Below are 17,974 nucleotides of genomic sequence, written 5' to 3'. Positions count from 1 at the left end.
GAATAGCCATCCTCATCCATCAGTCACATGCCAAAAAGAATGATCCAATTTTAATTTTATTGGATAGTAATCGCTTCCTAAATGACATGCTCACTCTTAATCGATATCACTCGATCCTTCATCCTTCAATATGATGGTATCCTAATGTACTCATTTAGTTTTTAGAACATTTTAAGCTTAATTTTTAATGGTAAAGGAATGTTCCATTATACTTCGTTCCTACAGCCATCAGTAACATGTCTACTTACCACCATCAAAGTGGTGCGCAGAAACGTAAAAGGAGAAAGGAAACCAGCGAGAAATCACAAAAAAACCCCAAAATTACCACTTTTTTTACTGCTCCCGGTGCTGGTGAAAGCTCTAAGGCAACTTCACCCATTAAAAGTGTTGTGGAAGCATGCCCAGAAACTCTTTGCTCCCCAGGTAGTGTAGTGCAGGAGTCTGAAACAAGTGATGATATTCTGGCAGAGCCAAGATCTTTGAATGTTGGCGGTCCTGCAAGAGAAAATGTGGAACAATGTGAAGCTGAACCAGAGCTAAGTACATCTTTAGATGTTGGCAGCCCTGCAAGGGAAAATGTGGAACTAAGCGAAGCTGAATCACACAGGTCAGGTGAACTGGAATTGGTGGCTAGTGATGTAATTGATCTGACTACCATTGCTGCAGAGAAATACATCACAGACAGAGCTAACTTCCCAATAACAATAACAGATGCTCGTGTGAAGAGATTTATCATTTCTCATGGTCCTTGCAAACCTACGGGACCGTTTCCAAGAGATAACGATGATGAGAAAAGATGTTTTTCTGTGAGCTACTACGAAAAAACAACAAAGACAGGGCTAAAAATTCCAGTAACCTGGCTTTGTTACTCACCCAAACTAAATTCTGTTTATTGTGAGCCATGCTGGCTTTTTGGGGACCGTAAAAAACTGGGACTTGAACCGGCTTGGGCCAAAGGTATTCAAATATGGAGAGGTCTGTCTAAAAAAATCAGTGTGCATGAATCGTCCCAAACTCATATTGATGCATGTGTTGTTTATGATCACTGGCGAAGGGAGGGAACCATTGATGAGGAGCAGGAAAAACAAATTCGAAAGGAGAAAGGTTTTTGGAGAGAGGTTTTAAAACGAATAATTAATGTCACTCTGACTATGGCAATGGGGAACATTGCTTTTCGAGGCCATCGTGAAAAAATTGGCCAACTAAATAGTGGAAATTTTCTAGCGATTATCGAACTGTTAGCAGAGTATGACCCCATACTTAAACAACTGCTACAGTTACCACAGGGTACCATAAAATACCTCAGCCCAAAAATACAAAATGAAATAATAGAAATACTTTCTAAACAGGTGGTGAATGTAATTGTCTCTGAAGTACAGCAGGCTCAATTTTACTCATTAATAATTGACACTACTCAAGACATCTCTAAAGTGGATCAGATGAGCCAAGTCATTCGCTATGTGACAATTAAGAGAGATGTTAGTATGAGAGCAATCAAAGTTGACATCCAAGAGGCTTTTCTGGGATTTCATGTGGTAGAAGATCAGTCTGCTGCTGGGATAGAACAAGAAATTTTGGCATGCATTGCGGAAAAGGGCCTTTCTTTAGATAAATGCCGTGGCCAAGGTTATGATGGAGCTGCTACAATGAGTGGGGTCTATTCTGGGGTTCAGGCCCGAATTCTAGAGAGGCAGGAGAATGCACTTTACGTTCATTGTGCTGCTCATAACCTAAATTTAGTCCTCCAGGATGCTGTGTCTGATATAGCAGAAATCTCAAATTTCATGGCAACACTACAGCAGGTGTATTCCTTTTTTGGGGATAGTGGAAAGCGTTGGCAAATCCTTTCTAGTTTTACTTCTGAATCTTCAGTAACACTGAAAAAACTATGCCCCACGCGTTGGTCTTCTCGATTTGATTCCCTACTTGCATTACGTTTTCGATATGTGGATGTGTTGAAGGCATTATCAAAAATAATCCTTGTGTCATCCAAAAAAAATGAAAGAGAGGAGGCAATGAAGATTAAAACAAAATTGGAGTCCTTCCATTTCATCTTTCTCATTGTACTGCAGTCAAAGATTCTCAGTATTGTAAATTCTCTCTCCAAAGTACTCCAGTCTGAGAGCATGGATTTGTCCAGAGCTGCTCAGTTAATTAAAACTGCAATTGAAGAGGTGTCCCAGTTCAGAAATAATTTTGACGAAGCCAAAAAAAATGCTGTCTCGCTGGCACAGAACTGGAATATTTCCCCAAAGTTTGAAGCAAAGCGAGTTCACTTAGTCAAAAGGCATTTTGATGAGCTCTGTGTTGATGAACGTTTAAAAGACCCAGAAGAACGGTTCAAAGTCTCTGTTTTTTATAAGTGCTTAGACACAGTTACCGGCCAGCTCTCCAATAGATTTCAGGGACTGAATGAAGTTGTTGATCGCTTTTCTATTATTCAGCCCGCTGTTATGTCATCAGTGTCAGATGAAGACTTATATAAAGGTGCAGAAAAATTGCACAACAAGTATGCCAGCGATTTGTCTTCCTCTTTTCCTGGCCAGCTTCTGAGCTTCAGGTCAGCACTTAACGCTGATATACAGAAAGTATGTTCTGTGAAGGACCTAACACACTTGCTTTTGGTTGAAAACAGTGCCCTAGCATCCACATTGCCAGATGTCTGCATAGCCTTCCTTTTGTTCTTAACATTACCTGTGACAGTAGCATCGGCAGAAAGGTCCTTTTCCAAATTGAAGCTAATTAAAAGCTATTTGAGAAGCACAATGTCTGAGCAAAGACTTTCTGGGCTTGCGGTCCTAAGCATTGAAAATGCACGAGCAAAGATGTTAAACCTTGACAGCATTGTGGAGACCTTTGCAGATGTGAAAGCACGCAAACGTGTGTTCTAATAGTGTTCTGAGTGAGTATACTGGTTTGAAGTTGGAGTTCAAAGATTTCTCCAGCTTCTTTGTTCAGTTGGCATAGCCCCGTTGGCATAGCCAGTTTTTTTTGCCATTCATTCTGGAATGGGCAAATCACTATGGAATTCAGGAGCCAGTGTGTCCAAACCAGGACCCAAAAGGAAATTTTTAATTACAAGATTCATTGAAAACTTGTTAAACTGACACCTGTAATTTTTTTATAGCTTATTGGCTACCTGACTTCTGGTATTTGTCCAGCCTAGCTACAGTTGGCATAGCCCCGTTGGCATAGCCAGTTCACTCTTTTCCAGCCTAGCTACAGTTGGCATAGCCCCGTTGGCATAGCCAGTTCACTCTTTTCCAGCCTAGATACAGTTGGCATAGCCCCGTTGGCATAGCCAGTTTACTCTTTCCAGCCTTGCTACAGTTGGCATAGCCCCGTTGGCATAGCCACTTCACTCTTTGGCCTTTCTTCCATGGATGGATAAATTGCTAAGGAATTCAAGAGCCAGTTGGTCCAAACCAGGGGCTAATGGGAATTTTTTACTGGCCATGATAATTGGGAACCAATTTAAGGTTAAGTGCCAGCTTTTTTTTTCTTTCTCCTCAAGCTCATTGGCTACCTGATTTCTGCAATTTGTCCAGCCTAGCTTCAGTTGGCAGAGCCCTGTTGGCATAGCCAGTTTGTTCAACACACCTGTTACAGCATTGCAAAACAGAAAAACAGGCAAATGTTGAAAGCGTTTATTTTAATATTCCTTCTACATGTATCCTGCAATGCTTACAGCTAACCCAGAAAATAAGCAACTAACCTCTTTACGTATGTTCCAAGACACAGCTAAATTGACAAAACATCAGTTATAATACACTGATAAGACAGGAACTTATTTTACCAATCTAAAAGTGTAATAGTGCTGTAAGTCATGAATATTGTACACTGATTTTGCTGAAAGTGGCAAGTACAAGAAAATACTCAGCATTGTGATAGTGCTTATTCACAGCCAGATGTCACATGTGGCACAACTGGTCCTTCCCTGGCTACCTAGTGTGCTAACAGTGGCTGAACATCTTTTCTGAACCTGTTCAACATTTGCCTGCAATTTTGCTTCCACTATTTGAGTTCTATAAACTGATAGCCACTGAAGATATTTTTCTTTCTTTTTTTTTTGACTGTCCACAGCTTACTGTTTTTTTTCCCCCTATTTACTAAAGATATATTATGTGTAAGCAGCCAGCATCCCTGTACCAGAAAACTGGCGTAATTGTAATAATTGTGGATTATTTAAAATATTTTTCCACACAGTGAAATGGAAACCCCCTTATTTTCAACTGGAGATTAAAGCACTTGTCCATCTATAGCCAGGTGACTCCAAGCTGTTAAAGAGCAAATAAACTCTACATGGACTTAATGTGCATGGTGTTAGCTGTGTTAGTCAAAAAGAAAGAGAAAAAAAATTAAAAGGAATGTACTAATGCATTTTTTTTAAATCTAGGTTTTTCTGTTTTAAAAGCATTTCTACTGTTCAGCCTGTGTTATATATTGGTTTTTGGATGTTCATTCGTTGAGGCTTGATGTTGGATACGGTTAAAGACTTCAGATTTCAAGTGTAAGTGAAAAGAGTAAGTATGAATAAAGAAATATAGAGTAGAATTGTCTGATTAGACTATTGGTTAATTTTTTTTACCTCTTTTTTTTTTAAAAAAAGTGGTGGGACCTGTTCTCCAATGAAGATAGAAACTGGAGTTTCACCACTACATTTAAGATTTCTGGATTGATGAAGACTTGCAGGTAAGTCTAAACTTTTCTTTTCTGCACTATACACTGTCATTTTAGATACTTTATTGTTTTTATTTTGTCTTTCTGTTTTCCAGAGCTGCCACTATCATCCTGTGGATTTTATTTTTTTACCTTGTGCTCCTGGTTGACATTTCAATAGGACAGTACTCTTATCTTACATCAAATATTGTGGAAGTGGTTGTTATGGAAAACAGTAAATACACGGTCTTTATATAGTGCATAAAGTATATTCACTGATGTTTATACACAGAGGACACTGGAAGCACCTGATTTGATTGTACAATTTTTGTAAATATAGGTTTTATCATTGTGATATGTGTTGATCTTTTAAAACGTTTTTGTATATGCCACAATAAAAAGATGAAAAAAATCATAGCTTTTTTTTATTTTTTATTGTGTGGGGGGGAGGGGTGGTTGAAAGGTGGTGGTTGGGGGGGGGGGGCGGGGGGGGGGACGTGAAAGGTGGGGGGGGCCCCATCCAAAATTTTGCAGGGGGGCCCAGTGGTTTCAAGTTACGCCCCTGCTTGCATTTATTTTTATTTATAAACATCCATGTATTGCTTGCATGTCAGCGACAGTAATGATAATAGGAACCTTTTAAGCTTATCTAAGGTTAATACAGCTGTATGTACTATTCTTCTAGCATACTGTTAACCGCAGATGCTAGCGTGTGTTTCTGATGTATTATGATGCTATATAAAAAACTTGTTTATGTTTCATATGGATTGAACAGGGTGCTATTTTACTACTCAGCGAGTATTTTAACATATGATATGATTTTGCCAGGAAAGTATTAGACAATGAGGGTGTAGTAATCTTATATGATGTAAGGTAATATTTAAGTGACAACAATATAAATTAGTAGAAAAAGGTGTGGATAACTTAGCCGTGCAGAGTTATGTTTTATGAGTAAATTGCTGTAAACAAATATTTTATTTTAGGTTATCTGTTTTATTGACCTGAGGAAGCGGGCTGAGTCCCGTGAAACGCGTTGTCTACAGTATAACCGTTATTTTATTAAAGACTCTTTTTTCTACCCACGTGAGTCTTCTTTGGAGGTAAGAGACCTCCGCATCATACCATATATTTTTTATTTATGTTTTTATTTTATTTAATTTATGAGTAAAATTATCTAGCTGTTGTCACAACACACTTTTGGGCGCCTCCACCAACATGCTTCACTTGCTGAAAGGTACTCTCTCAGCCAATCAGAGAGGTTTCAATGAAAGCAACTGAGGTCCACTGAGGGGGCAGCTAAATAAACAAAGGTTGATGAGTCTCTTTTGATCCTGACCTCTTGCGGGAAAACATGATTTTGTTGCTATATGCAAGATAGTTTAATTTCGTCTGTAAAGTGAGTGACTATTCTTTGAGTTTGAGTTAGTGACATGACATAGTCATGTCACTAACTGTCTCAGAAGAGCCTTCAATATGCACGCTTTAACTCTGAAACTTATTTTCCCTAATTATACACACACCAACTTGCAAAATGTTTAATATCCTTTTTACAGCCATTATCCTGTCAGCCCCACTACTTAAAATACCTACATCACCCCTCCAGCTGCCAGCAATGACATCTACATTGCTCCCTCTCTCCTACCATCCTCTCTTCTCTCTACTCATGAACTATTCTTATTTCTCAAATCACACATTCCTTCCTCCACATCTCTTAAACAGCCCTCTGTCACATACAAATCACATCCTCACCTCTCTCATCTCTGCCTACTACTTCTACTTGCTGCTGGCGACATATCACCCAATCCAGGACCCTCTCCTAGACCGCACTGCACTCTGGTAAATACCACATCCCGCACTGACCATCCTCACTCCTCCACGCACATTAACCGATGTAACCTGATCACCATTCCTTGCCTTCCCAGCTCTCCCCTTCCCATATTTGGGGCCCTCTGGAATGCAGTCAGTAAACTAGCCCATGTCCATGATCTGTTCATCACTAATGCTTACACCTTCCTGGGGCTCACTGAGACATGGCTAACCCCATCTGATACTGTGTCTCCAGCTGCCCTTTCATACGGTGGCCTCAAGTTTAGCCACACACCTAGATCGGGTGACAAACATGGGGGTGGGGTGGGAATTCTTCTTTCCGAACACTGCTCCTTTACACCTCTTGCACCTGCACCTTCTCTGGCTTTCTCTTCTTTTGAGGCTCATGCTGTCCGCATCTGCTCCCCTCACCACTTCCAGGTTGCTGTCATCTACCGGCCTCCTGGACCAGCCTCCACCTTCATTGACCACTTTTCAACATACCCTACTTCTCCAGACCCTCTCAACACTGGGAATCAAGGGCCTAGCACACTCCTGGCTCAACTCTTACCTGTCTGGACGTTCTTTCATGGTCTTCTATGCCAATACCAACTCCTCTCCACGCCCACTGTTTGTGGGAGTACCACAAGGGTCAGTCCTTGGACCCCTCCTCTTTTCCATTTACACCCATGGCTTGGGACAGATAATAAGCTCTTTTGGGTTTCAATATCACCTCTATGCTGATGACACCCAAATTTATTGTTCTGCCCCAGACCTCTCCACACTACTATCAAAAATCCCCGAATGTCTATCTGCTGTATCTACATTTATGTCATCCCGCTTCCTTAAACTCAATATGAGCAAAACGGAGATTGTGATATTTCCACCTTCGCTCTCTGTTCCACCTCCCATTGTCACAATCAATGTAGATAACACCCCAATAGCATCAACCCCCAAAGCTCGTTGCCTAGGGGTAACTCTGGACTCTGAGCTCTCCTTTAAACCACATATTAACACTTTAACTACCTCCTGCTACTTCCATCTCAAAAACATTTCCAGAATCTGTCCCTTCCTTTCACAAGAAGCAACTAAAATGCTTGTGCATGCCCTAATCATCTCCCGTCTTGACTACTGCTACCAAAAAGCAGACTGGCACCTCTCCAATCCCTACTAAACTCTGCGGCCCGTCTCATCCACCTCTCTTCTAGATCCTCTGAGGCAGCCCCTCTCTGCCAATTCCTCCATTGGCTACCAGTTTCCCAAAGGATCCAGTTTAAACTTCTCACACTTGCATACAAAGCTCTACACAAGCTATCGCCTCCATATATTTCCTCTTTAATCTCCAGATACCTCCCCGCCCGGACCCTCCGTTCCTCACAGGAGACCCTTTTGTCCTCCAGCCTAGTCACCTCCTCTCACTCTCGCATCCAAGACTTCTCACGGGCTGTCCCTCTCCTTTGGATCTCCCTCCCTCAGCCGGTTCGTCATGCCACGAGTCTGGAAACCTTTAAACGTACTCTGAAAACACACTTGTTCAGACAAGCCTATAATTTGCTATAGGCAGCACTGAAGGCACACTGGCTCACCCACTAATCCTTGTGTTTCCTTCCCTTTTGTTTCCTCCCCACTACCCTCTAGATTGTAAGCCCGCAAGGGCAGGGACCTCCTCCTAGTGTTTCTCATACTGCTGTTATTTTAACATATGCACATGTACCAACTACATATCAACTATGTATGTATCTGTATGTATTCTATTCAATGTCATGACTGTACAGTGTCTTGTATTTCTTATGTATATTTGTTCCCCATTATTTGTTTGTACTATGTACAGCGCTACGGAAGATGCTGGCGCTATATAAATAAAAAATAATAATAATAATAATAATAATTTCAATCATAGTCATTGTCTAACATACACTTATAATCAAAATGGAAGCTCAATCCAGTGTACTTAATCAAAAATCTTTATTGCAGATTTGGACATGAAAATTGCACACAACCCAAACTACAACCACCCTAAACCATACCCTGGTTTGGATAGAGTGCTCTATCTTGTAATCACCCCTACTTCAGACAAAGTACAAAAACCTAACTTGAGGCCTGGAACCCACTAGGAGCACTTTTCTGAGCGCTTTGTGATTTGAAAAGCCCCTGCTAATGTAATGCTATGGGTGTGATCCCACTTAAAGGATACCCGAAGTGACATGTGACATGATGAGATAGACTTGTGTATGTACAGTGCCTAGCACACAAATAACTATACTATGTTCCTTTTTTTCTTTCTCTGTATGAAAGAGTTAAATATTAGGTATGTAAGTGGCTGACTCAGTCCTAACTAATAAGAAATTCCCCTTTTTATCTCTTTCTTGCTCTCAGAAGCCATTTTCTGCTAGGAAAGTGGTTTATAGTTGGAATTTCTTATTAGTGAGGGTCACACTGTAGTCACTTCCTGTCAGTGAGTCAGGGCTGAGTCAGCCACTTACATACCTGATATTTAACTCTTTCAGACAGAGAAAGAAAAAAAGGATCACAGCATAGTTATTTGTATGCTAGGCACTGTAAATACACATGTCTATCTCATCATGTCACATGTCACTTCGGGTATCCTTTAAGTGAAGTGATTTTATAAAAATCCCCATAGCCTTACTTTAGCAACAGCTTTTTCAAATTACTAGCACTTACAAAAAGCTGCTAGTGGGTTTGAGCCCTCATACGGTATGCTAATGCACCATTCTTCTACTGTACCACTATCAATCCTGTTGTTCCAAAACCAATTCTGGGTACTGTCCACCAGGTTACAGATATGGCTCAATGGCTCAACTGCTGGGACACTAAGTCCATCCAATATAATCAAAGGCTATATCAGTCACAGAAGCAGCCTGCATCATTGACAGACAGAAAAAAAATTATACTTACCCTTTGCCTCTAACTCACACTAACTAATTTCTCTCCTACTAATCTCAGTATTTACGCGGTCATTATTTTATTGGATGGGAGAAGCATTGTGGCCAGATGGTAAGGACCAACCAACGGCTGTGACGTGGGGTTCCAGACACAGAAGGGAAAGTGCATGCTGCTGGGTCAGGTGAGGGATTCCCTGAGCTGTCCACATGGGATAATATGATTTCTCTGCTACTAAAGGCTATGTGTAATGTGGCAATACCACTGCTGTTACAGTGAATGGACAATACATAAGTGCCCACATACCTATCATATAACCTCTTCTCTGACTGTGTAACACTGCACTCAAGCCTTTCTACTTATGTACACCCCACTCTATGCTTACATGAAGGGTACACACTTTATGAAATACAGTTATACAAATAACTAGGTATTTTTCATCCTGAGATGAAATTAACCCATATTTTATACTAGGTGGGGGGAGGTGCCAATCTACTAGTCGATCGCGAAAGACTGCTTGGTAGATGTTAATCGTGCATGCCTATGAGGAAGCCAAAGTCATGCTGGACGCTGAGCGACAAAACCGCCGAAGTGGAGCGAGTGGGCAGATGTGATCACTCACCTGTCAGTGCCGCTGGGATCCTCCTATAACTCTACTGTTCACAATCTTATCTCTATGAGGCCCTCTAGTGGTGTCTCTAATTGCATGCGCCGCTGGAGGGGTCACAGAAATTAGGCTGTGGATGGTAGAACTGAAAAAGGAATCCTGGCTATTCTGGTGAGGGAATATGTGGCAGCCTATGCTGGGGTGGGGGCAGCAAATACTGGGGGCACATCTGGCTGTCTACAATGGGAAGTGTGTGTGTGTATGTGGGGGGGGGGGGGTTAAAGGGCTACCTCTGCGAAGGGGAGGTAGGAAGATCTCTCTCCCCATGTAATTTTTAAAGTAGATCATTGGCCGAAAAAGTGTTGGCACACCTGTTTTATACAATATTTTTTTGTATATCATCTTAAACATACCACTTATTTTGTTTTTTCACGAAGTGCAAGTTGAAGATCTTGAAATCTTTCTGGAGATGTTCTAGCAAATTATTCTCTAGCATTTACAGACTAATGGTTTATTGATAGTCCTACTACTAACCATTAAACACATATGCTGCTATACTTCTGTTAAAGTAAGACAGTGGAACATTTTACATCCTACAGAGGGAGGTCAAAGTCAGAAAGTAATGTATCAGCATAGTTTGTGCACCCTCTGTGTGCAGAATGTATCTACAGATAATATTGTTGTTTCTTCTGATCCCTCAATTACATAGCATTAAAAAAGCAGCATGAAGATAAATTATATGTTAGAAGGTGACTAGGGGAACACAGTAACCAAAAGGCTTAAAGGAATGATTACTGTGCATCTTTATTTCTTATGTGAATTTTACTGAGTAAAATAAATCCCGCAATTTACTTTTTTCTTTGTCTGTTCGAATAGAAATAAAATGCCCTTGTTGCTGAACTGCAGTTAACATGATTACAGTGATTTCTATACTAAATACCAAAATGTGTAAGTATCCTTACTGCTTGTGTAGAAGATTGATGATGTGCGCCGGTAGCTTCAAACCCTTGCCAATGTGCAGCAAGGCTGGAAAAGGTCTTTGCATATTTTGAAAACTTAGTTATGTGTTAATTGGATATTGCTGGTAGCCACTGCTGTGTTGCTACAGGAAAGAGGTGAAGAGTAGACCTGATCAGTGAGTTGCTAATAATTTTGAGTACAAGCAAGCAATTTTAATTTGATGCCAATTTTGTTAATTTACGCAAATTTCTCATGAAATACTGATCATTTTACCGCATTACACAACTCGATTCAGCAGAAATCTGGTAAAAAATAATTTGCAATGCTTCTGCAACCACTAACTTTGTAGCACTAGATTTAGTACAAAGCTATGAGTTATCACCATTCACAGCTCCTGCCGCTGCTTATTTGATAAGCAGAATGTCCTTTACCAATTGATACACAATCATCAGTCAAAGTACATCAAAAAGGCCCTTGATTTTCCTTTGGGGTTTTTTTGTTGTTTTTTTTTTAATTAAACATTTAGGCCCCTATTCAATTACCTTTTCTTCCAGGAGATAATTTACCATGTTATCTACAAAATAATTTTTCAGCCTTTAACAACTGAACATGTACTTAAGTTTTTTTGTTTTTTTTTAATATTTTCTTGCTTGCTGGGGGCTTAAAAGGTATTTCATTGATGAGGTGTGAAAATATCTGTGAGAAAATTCAGAAGAAAAGTTAATTGAATAGGAGCTCTAGTCTAATACAAGAACCAGATTGCCTGTGGCCACCAGTTGCCATATATTGTCACATTAATTAGTAGCAGTACTGGGTCGCAACAAAAGACAATTGCATACAGCATACAAATAAAAGCAAATAACAGTCCTCACAGGCAATCAGTTTCCTCCATTCAAGTGGATAGAAGTGAGCATAAGCAGTTTAGGTTAGTAATAGAACTGAGGAAGCACTCAAAGCTCAGCTGAATGATACTGTTGGCACTGTATATTTGGCCTGAGGAAGTGGCCATATGTACCCATGAATTAAAGTTGGCTTTATTCTATTTTTAGGATCCCAAGGTGAGACACCTCACCTTTTTCATTTTATTGTTTTTAACATTTGTATTATGTCTAGAGCTGGACTCCTTCCTCTAGTTATTTAACTGGCTGTCAAGCACCCTCCATCAGTGACAAAAATCCACTGCCCTTTTACATTGGTATATATTTGATGTTGGTATTACAACAATTTATGGATAATTAAACACTTTAAGACTGAGGTCATTTCCTAGCTTAGAAACAAGAGCAATTAAAAAAAAATTGCAGTACTGTATTTATAACAATTACGTAATTATGCATTATAACTTTTTTGATTGCTCTGTGTAGCATCGCAAAAGTCTCACTGCTTTTTTGAGCAAGGCATTGTTTTGGACCTCTGGATACCAGGGAATACTGTATGGTGGAGGGAGAAGGAAACCCTAGGCACCAGGGAATGCTATATAGAGGAGGGAGCGGTTCTACTAGACTACCAGAGAAGTGGGACGGGGATGTTAAAAGTAGCAGCCTGGGTTTATACTCTAGGTTTATACTCGAGTCAAACAACTTTTCAGGTGTCTGAAGGAAAAAATAAGTACCTCAGTTTATACTTGGGTTTGTTTATATTTGAGTATCTATGGTATGTTTCCTAGAGATACGTTTAAAAATATCCTACAATTTAAAACTAGGACAATTGTACTGCACTGGATATTAAAAAAACAGTCCTTTATTTAAAGAACTTATAGGAAGCTATGATTGTCAATCGTTTATAGGTCTGAAAAATATTAGCCCTTTTTATCATTGTAGCTTCATGCTCTGAATCTACATAAAGATTCTACATAAAGATTTTTATTTATGCCCATTGCTGTGCAGTTGTCCCTGTTTCCAATTGCATCGAGACCAGTAGCAACCTTATCCTGCACCGTCAGATTATACTACCATGCTGCTGTCACTGCACTAAAGAGAGGGTTAAGCTGCTCTCACCTTGTTATTCTCCTGTTCCTGCTCATTTCTGGAATATTTGACATGTGGGTGTTCTGCATGTTATAGACTAACTATGCTTATGTCTATTGCCATAGATACCAATTTCATTACCAATTTTAAAAATATCACTATAAATACTGCCAAATGTACTTTCCTCTGCTAGACACTTAAATGCATTTATCAATAAAGCTGCCGGATGTGTAAATGCATTTATCTATGAATGGTTTGTGGTATCAACATTTAATACAGATGTTTAACTTTTTTATTATGTTTTTTTATGTATTCACTTATTTATACCTTTACTAAATTATGTTTATGTCCTTCTTTTTTAATAAAGTAGTTTAAAAGCAATAGTGTATTCATTTACATACTGTCTCTTTTTGCTTTCAAGTGGGATTGTGAAAAGGATTGTGAAAAAAAAGGGCTGCATACCGCTTGCATGAGAGAAAATAATACATAATGGTTCACTCTCTGAAGCTATGCAAAACAGAAGTTTGCCTTCTTAAAACAAAAGGTGTTTGCTACTATTCAGGTTGGAGTGAACATATGTTAAAAACCTCTATATTAGGGCAGGGAACTCATGCTCCAGTCCTCAAGGGCCTAGATCCTCACCAGTGTTGGACTGGGAGGTGGAAAAACTGTGGAAATCCACCTGCTGGCCAAGCAGCAGTAACCCTATTACATAGAGAAGAGGGTGTATGCAGCGCTTCCAAATACAGAAGGCTGCACCTGAGTTGATTTAGCTGCAAAGAAGTGCAGAGCTCCAATGGACCATATTACACAACATGCATTCAAACAGGTACAGCAATGGAGGGCGTTAGCTTCAGCAAATAATGTGTGCACAAATCATTTCCTACTAGACCTCCCCCCGGTGTTAACGTGCCCCCTCTTCCACTTCCCCGAGGGGGCACGTCAACGCCGGGGGGAGGTCTAGTAGGAAATGATTTGTGCACACATTATTTGCTGAAGCTAACGCCCTCCATTGCTGTACCTGTTTGAATGCATGTTGTGTAATATGGTCCATTGGAGCTCTGCACTTCTTTGCAGCTAAATCAACTCAGGTGCAGCCTTCTGTATTTGGAAGCGCTGCCTACACCCTCTTCTCTATGTAAAATGTTCTAAGTATACTTGTGGTAGCCTAATCAAATTTTAGATTAGGGACTAGCACATAAATGTGCACTTAATTTGCATAATTTTGCATCTGATTTGGATTCAAGGCGTGTATTTAGCCCCTGGGGGTCTGTACACGCCCCTTGATGGTTTATAAGCCAGTTGCAGCCTGTGAGCGCTGTCATTTTTGTTTGTCTGTCTTGAAGAGCAGTAACCCTATGTTATCACTCCTAAAAGAAATCTGCAGCAAGTCTTTACTGTGAGCAGCAACACCTGATTACTGCTGCTTGGACAGCAAGTGATTTCCTCAGTTTTTCTAGCTCCCAGTCTGACACTGGTCCTCACACATTTTTGGCACAGCTCAAATTAACCACTTTACATTTCTGGGTTTTTACCCCTTTTTTTTTTCAATAATTTTTATTGAAGGATTTTGTTTAGTTTAACAGCAACATATTCAACATTTACATCAATAAGTCTTAATATTACATTATACATAACTGAATACACAGTTTAGTAAATGACAACTTATCTTAACCACTTCACCACTGAGGGGTTTTACCCCCTGACCACCAGTGCAATTTTCACCTTTCAGCGCTCCTTCCATTCATTCGTCTATAACTTTATTATTACTTATCCCAATGAAATGAACTATATCTTGTTTTTTTTGCCACCAATTAGGCTTTCTTTAGGTGGGACATTATGCCAAGAATTATTTTATTCTAAATGTGTTTTAATGGGGAAATAGGAAAAAATGTGGGAAAAAATTATTATTTTTCAGTTTTCGGCCATTATAGTTTTTAAATAAAGCATGCTACTGTAATTAAAACCCATGAGATGTATTAACCCATTTGTCCCGGTTATAAAACCATTTAAATTATGTCCCTATCACAATGTTTGGCGACAATATTTTATTTGGAAATAAAGGTGCATTTTTTTCAGTTTTGCATCCATCCCTAATTACAAGCCCGCAGTTTATAAAGTAACAGTGTTATACCCTCTTGACATAAATATTTAAAAAGTTCAGTCCCTAAGGTAACTATTTATGTTTTTTTTTTTATTGTATTTTTTTTTTTTTTAATTACAAAAAAAAAATAAAAATTGGGGAGTGTGGGAGGTAATGAGTTAATTTATTGTGTAAATGTAATGTTTGTATATGTAAAATGCTTTTAGGGTGTAGTTTACTATTTGGCCACAAGATGGCCACAGAGTGTTTGTTTACATGCGACCTGTAAGCGTCCGGAAGGACGCTTACAGGAAGCTGTAGGAGGCTGGGAGACTCACAATGATCTCGCTGTTTCTGAAAGAAGCAGCAGATCGTTGCGGGGGCTAGATCAACGAACGGGAATGGATTTTCCCGTTCATTGATCTCCGGGCGAGCGGGCGGCGGCGCGCACGAGCGGCGGGTGCGCGCGCACGAGCGGCGGGAGCGCGGACAGCGGCGGTAGCGCGGAAGGTACGGATTTCTCCGTCCCTGGTTTTTTAGGAGGGAAAAAAGGGGCGGAGAAATTCGTACCGCTGGGGGTAAAGTGGTTAATCTTGGTTTTTACCCCTAAAGATCCCTGGCACGTCAAAACAAAAGGGAACAAATCGAGAGCCCCAATAGTGTATTATTGATTGGTAAGTATATGAAAATGTACTCTCAAAGGTGGGTTGCCTCCAAAAGCAACCACTGTAAGAGCAGGTGGGGAGATGATCTTGTCCCCACTCAGGCTAAGAAGTCGCTCTCTGTGGAAAAGGCAACAGAGCAAGAAACACCCATCCACCAGGGTGGATATTCAATTATTTGATATATACAGAGGCGCCAATGAAGAATAAAATATGATAAAATCAGCTTAAAAAAGGGGCTTATTTGTGGACTTACCTTCCCACAAATGACACAACTTGATTTATCATAAAGAAAACATAACGGTTATTTCTTACTCCAATGCAATCTGCAACGCGTTTCGCGGATCGATCGCCCGCTACCTCAGGTAAAGTACAAGTAAGAAGAAACTGGGAGTATGCCAGGACATGTAAAAAAAAACAGAGGTGCTATTACACATCCTGGAATACATCCAGTTGCTCCTTGTACTTTGCCTGAGGAAGCGAGCGATCGACCCACGAAACACCTTGCAGATTGCATTGAAACAAGATGTTATTATTATTAATATTATTTAGTATTTATATAGCGCCGACATATTACGCAGCGCTGTACAGTGTATATATATATCTTGTCACTAACTGTCCCTCAAAGGAGCTCACAATCTAATCCCTACCATTGCCATATGTCTATATTATGTAGTGTAAGTACTGTAGTCTAGGGCCAATTTTAGAGGGAGCCAATTAACTTATCCATACGTTTTTGGAATGTGGGAGGAAACCGAAGTGCCCGGAGGAAACCCACGCAGACACAGAGAGAACATACAAACTCTTTGCAGATAGTGCCCTGGCTGGGATTCGAACCAGGGACCCAGCACTGCTAGGCGAGAGAGCTAACCACTACGCCACCGTGCTGCCCAAGATGTAAACGTTATGCTTTTTTATGATAAGACAAGTTATGTAATTTGTGGGGAGGTAAGTTCACCAATTAAAACCCCCCTCCCCCCCATTTTTAAGCTGATTTTATCATATTTTATTCTTCATTGGCGCCTCTGTACATTTCTAACAATTTTTGCATGTCAGCAGTCACTATTAATACAGCAATACATTTTGTATCACTTATGCCATCAAAGTGATACATGTATAGTTTTTTTAAGCACAATCCAGGCTTTCTTTTGGTAATATTTCTTTCAATATTTTTTAATTTTATAGGCATTATACAGGGGAAAGATAGGTGTAAATGCAGAAAATAGAGATTTTTTCTTTTATCACCCTTCCTAATTTTCTTTTACAATTTTCTATTAATTTTCAGCTGCATGATGACAAATATAAAATATTTTACATTTATTGGAGGAACCCCTCCCTTCCTTTCATATTGTCAGGACAGGATCTGGCAGACTGGTGGAGGAGATGAAAACAAAAACAAAACACAGGCTGCTACTCATGATGTCTCAGGGGAGGCGATCTCAGCTTGTGTGAGATTTCACATAGACGACGCCCCTGTGAGGGAAAGTAGCTGATGATAAACACACCCATGATCTAAAACCTCCTACTTAGCTCAGAAGTAAAGGCTGCCACCTGTATAACCCTAGTTATGAAAAGAGAAGGGTGAAAAGCATGCACTGAAATGCTCATAGGCTTGAAGGAGTGTTTATTTATCTTTGTATGTGTCTGAGTGGTGCAACTAAATATTTTGACTAAAAAAAATGTTTGGTTTGGGTCCGCTTTAAATGAAGTGTAGAGATCTCTATTTATTAAAGTCCATACCTACCCCCACTACCCTGCTTACCCAGCCTCACAAGTAACACAGTATATGTCTGAGGTTCAATAAAATCTATAAATACCTTAAAGCGGTATTGTCATCATAAAAATCAAATTTCAACAGCAACTGGTCTGAGTGTATTAAGTAATAAAGATGCTAATCCTGCATTCAAAACTTTTTCTGCTGTTATGGTTTGGAGTTATCACATACTTTAGGAGTACTGGCCCTAGTGCCAGACAGTGCCAAAGAGTTGAATGCTGGGAGTACTTTTGAATGCTGGGAGTTCTTTTTATCTATAATATATTCCTCCTCTTCCATTTATTTCCCTGCCTAGCTGATCACTTGTGTTTACAAGCAAGGCTGAGGTGACTCAGTGATTGGATGTGTAAATAAAAAAAAGACTCTGAGAGGAGGGCAGCTAATTAATACACAATGAGCAAGAGAGGGGAGGGGGGAAACAAGAGTCAGGGAGGATATGATGTCAGCATTAAGCTTGGCAAGATGGCCACTGCCTAGAGTAGGATTCTCTGCTTTTCCTTTATAAAATTCACAGGAATCATTACGTGGATAGCACAATACAAGTGTTATGTAAGTAGA

The sequence above is a fragment of the Hyperolius riggenbachi genome, chromosome 2 (assembly GCF_040937935.1).
Source record: "Hyperolius riggenbachi isolate aHypRig1 chromosome 2, aHypRig1.pri, whole genome shotgun sequence".
NCBI classification, from domain to species: domain Eukaryota; kingdom Metazoa; phylum Chordata; class Amphibia; order Anura; family Hyperoliidae; genus Hyperolius; species Hyperolius riggenbachi.
This window is presented reverse-complemented; position numbering follows the sequence as displayed.